Genomic DNA, 4,209 nt, shown 5'->3' with positions numbered 1-4,209 from the left:
CTGGCTCACTCCAGGCCCCCACGGGTGACTCCTTAGAGTCTGCCAAGGAAGAATGCAGGCCAGGAGAGAGATGAGGTAATAGACAAGGCAAAAGGGTTTTGAGAGGATGTTCCAGGGGAGCAGAAGCAGCAGCCAGCACTCATTTGGTGGCTGCAAATGTCATGTCCTGGTCTCTGGTCTTGGCAAATGTATTCAAGGACTCAGGTCTGACACCTCCAACTGCTAGGCAGCTCCAATTTGAAATGTGGAGAACATTCTAGCTAGGCCCCACCAGCAGGGCCCCAGGGGACCGGGCACTGTGTCAGGGCTGAGTTCATACCATGGCGAAGAGCAGGTGGTGGCCTCAGGTCTGCTGAGCTGTCCCAGAATCAGGATTCTTCCTTCTGTTTCTCTCCTAACTTCCTTCCCTCCCTCCCTCTCCTTTTCTTTCTTCCTTCTTTCCTTCTCCTTTCTCTCTCTCTCTCTCTCTCTCTCTGACAGGCTGGAGTGCAGTGGCATGATCTCAGCTCATTGCAGCCTCCGCTCCCCAGGTTCAAGCAATTCTCCTGCTTCAGCCTCCTGTGTAGCTGGGATTACAGGCACCTGCCACCACACCCAGCTAATTTTTGTATTTTTAGTAGAGATGGGGTCTCACCATGTTGGCCAGGCTGGTCTCAAACTCCTGACCTCAGGTGATCCACCCGCCTCAGCTTCCCAAAATGCTGGGATTACAGGCGTGAGCCACTGCACCCAGCCCAAAATCAGGATTCTTAAAATAATTATGCTGCATACTGAATCATGTTGCTTTTGACTCTTGTAGCTGGCCCCCTTCTTTATCAAGGGTGCCTGCTGGTACACCCTGGATGATGTCTGAGACAGATGGTGCTGCTACGCCCCCTCTCTCATGCACCTCACATTGTGGCCCCCATGGCAATAGATAAAAACAAGTGTTACCCTGGACATCACAGTGACCCTGAGAGACACATAAGGTGGGTATTAGTGAACACATTAGGGGAGACAGAGGGGCAGAAGGACAGTCGCTAATGCTCCTAATGACTAACTTCTTCAAACTTCTCAGCGACATCCTCCTCCCTGTCCTCTGCTCTCCACCTCATCCATCAAGGAGCTGATGCTAATGGGGTTCCCTTGTTCAGAGCCAGACTGCTGTGGTTATTATAGTAGTTAACAAACAGCAGCTCTAGCCTCTTAACAAAGTAATCTCCCTGGAGGGACAGAAGAGGGCTTCTGTGGCCTAAGGACCAAATGTTACCCCTTGGCTGGCCTGACAGCCATGGCAAAGACATGAACAGCGTCCAATGAGGAATGGAGGCTGCTGGGCATACCTGGGAGGGGCAGGAGCCTGGAGAAAGTACAGATGTCCGGATTTGTCTGCCGGCCACACCTGCTGGGCCCTCAGTTCGTCAGTCACAGAGTGCTGCTTCAGCTTCTCATTGCAGTAGCTGATCCACAGCTGTGACAGCAGTTGTTGGGGAAGAATGTGAATCCAAATGCATCCAGCAAGCCTGGTAAAATGGGAAAAATCCAGGGGGCCCTGGAAGAGGGTTTCCCTGAAGCCCAGGGTGGCAAGGCTCCCGCCAAATAGAATAATTCAGCATCAACATAAACCAGAAGAATTCCACCCCCTGGATGACCTGTGGTGAGGCTGAGAAACATCACACTGGGCAGTGCACAGAGCAATTACAACCCTCCATACACCACCTAGAGTGGTCCCCGTTTTCCCTTCTGCTCTCTCTGAGCCTAGAACAGACGCAAAGGCCCACTGGAGGATGAGGGGCAGCCCCGGGGCACCAAGGCCTACTTTTGAGTCTGTATTTTCTGGTCCTGTGTCTCTTAGGAGCGGCCCCTTCTGCTGGAACTTCTGAGCACCTTTTAATGCCTCATCCCCAAACAGGAAGAGATAGTCAATGATTGTTAACCATTTTGAGGCTGGGTGTGGTGGCTCATGCCTATAATCCCAGCACTTTGGGAGGCCAAGTTAGGAGGATCACTTGAGGTCAAGAGTTGGAAACCAGCCTGGTCAACACGGTAAAACCCAATCACTACCAAAAATATAAAAATCAGCCAGGCATGGTGGTGCAAGCCTGTAATCACAGCTACTCAGGAGGCTGAGGTGAGAGGATGGTTTGAATCCAGAAGGTCGAGGCTGCGGTGAGCTGAGATCATGCTACTGCACTCCAGCCTGGCCAACAAAGAGAGGGAAGCAAGGAAGGAAGGGAAGAAGGGAAGAGGAGGCGACAGGAGGGGAGGAGAAGGGAGGGAGGGAAGGAAGGAACTCAGAAAGGGCAGGAACTCTCACCTAAGTAGCCTTGCAAGGAGGGGGCAGGGCTGGGATTCGAACCTTGGTCTTCCCACCCCATTTCCAGTGCTCTTTCTATTCCCTCCCCCTGCCTTCCTCTCACCGGGAACACAGCCTCTACCTGACCTTGTCCTCTGCATCCTGTGATAGGTAGCTGATACCAGAAAGGGTTTTGCAGGGACTTCAGGCACCCCTCAGTGTCTGTTGAGATTACACCCATTGCAAAATAAGGCTTAATCCCAAATCTGCAATGGAGAGAAAGGACAGGAAGTTTTCTTCTTGCCTGGGCCAGAAAAGGCTGCAGCTGCTGTCCCTTCCCTCCACCCCCACCCTACAAGTCCTCCCTGGACTGTTGAGAGATTCCTAGGGGGTCAACAGAGAGGGGTGAGAGCTGGAGGCAGTCACTGGGGTATGACAGGGTCTCCTTGACAGAGCAGTTGATGAACCTTTTGCCTTTAAATATTTTGAAATAACAACAGACATAAGAAAGCACAAAAAATCCCAGATGGCACATGATCTCCTCCAGCCCGGTGTCCCCCTCCACCTTCCAGGGTCCCAAGCACAGGAACCCAGGCTCACACCAGCAGGAGGCTGGGACCAGAGCTTCTGCAGATTTTCCAAGTGTGTTTATTCACATTCCTGTGGGCCCCCAGCAGAGCTTCCCAATAGTCAGCTAAGAAAGGAAAAAAAGCAGCTCCTGACATCTGGAGCTGTTGTCACAAACTCATCTGACTCTCATGGGGAACATAAACAGACTCACAGAATACCAACCTCCAGATAAGGTTACTCAGACCGTGATAAAATGAGGCAAGGCCATGCCATGCCATTATTTTGTCTAAGCATTGACAAAAACAAGGTCACTACGTTGCCACCCATAAAATACCAGATCATCTCTCTTGGCTAAAATAAGTGACTGCTACTCTTTGAACAGATGTATAAAGATCGAATTCACATACCATTTAATTCATCCATTCAAAGTGTATAATTCAGTGGCTCATGTCTGTAATCCCAGCACTTTGGGAGGCTGAGGTGGGAGAATCGCTTGAGCCCAGGAGTTTGAGACCAGCCTGGGCAACATAGTGAGGCCCTGTCTCTACAATTATTTTCGTTTCTCTGGGTCCATAGGAAATATGTTTATTGAGGGGGTATATGATGAGATATTTATGCACAATAATTACATCAGTGTTAATAGGGTATCTATCACCCCAAACATTTATCCTTTGTGTTTCAAACAATCCAATTATATTCTTTTAGTTACTTTTAAATGAACATTTATTTTTTACTACATTTACTCTTTTGTGCTAGCAAATACTAAGTCTTAATTGTTCTGATTATTTTTTGTACCCAAGAACCATCCTCCTCTCCCCACCCTGCCCTGCCACTATCTTCCCCAGCCTTTGATAATCATCATTCTACTCTTTATGTCCATGAGTTTACTTGTTTTAATTTTTAGCTCCCACAGATAAGTGAGAACATGTGATGTTTGTCTTTCTGGCTTATTTCACTTAACTTAATGACCTCCATTTCCATCTATGTTATTTCAAATGACAGGATCTCATTTTTTGTTATGGCTGAATAGTACTCCATTGTGTATATGTGCTACATTTTCTTTTTTTTTTTTTTTTTTTTTTTTTTCGGGACGGAGTTTCGCTCTTGTTACCCAGGCTGGAGTGCAATGGCGCGATCTCGGCTCACCGCAACCTCCGCCTCCTGGGTTCAGGCAATTCTCCTGCCTCAGCTTCCTGAGTAGCTGGGATTACAGGCACGCACCACCATGCCCAGCTAATTTTTTGTATTTTTAGTAGAGACGGGGTTTCACCGTGTTGACCAGGATGGTCTCGATCTCTTGACCTCGTGATCCGCCCGCCTCGGCCTCCCAAAGTGCTGGGATTACAGGCTTGAGCCACCGCGCC

The 4,209-nt window shown here is 49.1% G+C and overlaps 1 long non-coding RNA gene across 2 annotated transcripts in view; it reads right to left on the bottom strand.

Moving 5' to 3' along the window:
- Positions 1-2,196: 2,196 nt before the first annotated feature.
- Positions 2,197-4,209, bottom strand: part of LOC116553339 — an 8,217-nt gene continuing 6,204 nt past the window's right edge. The window contains exons 4-5 of one of the 2 annotated variants that reach the window (XR_004269714.1): positions 2,876-2,969; positions 2,197-2,541 (exon numbers count right to left, since the gene is read on the bottom strand). This is a non-coding gene — a long non-coding RNA (uncharacterized LOC116553339). The remainder of the gene's footprint in view (positions 2,542-2,875; positions 2,970-4,209) is intronic. The other variant, XR_004269715.1, reaches the window with a different exon arrangement.

This window comes from Sapajus apella, unplaced genomic scaffold (genome assembly GCF_009761245.1).
Source record: "Sapajus apella isolate SASKATOON/1434 unplaced genomic scaffold, GSC_monkey_1.0 scaffold12, whole genome shotgun sequence".
In the NCBI taxonomy this organism is placed as follows: domain Eukaryota; kingdom Metazoa; phylum Chordata; class Mammalia; order Primates; family Cebidae; genus Sapajus; species Sapajus apella.
Note: the sequence above shows the minus strand (reverse complement) of the source record. Positions and strands in the feature narration are given on the sequence as shown.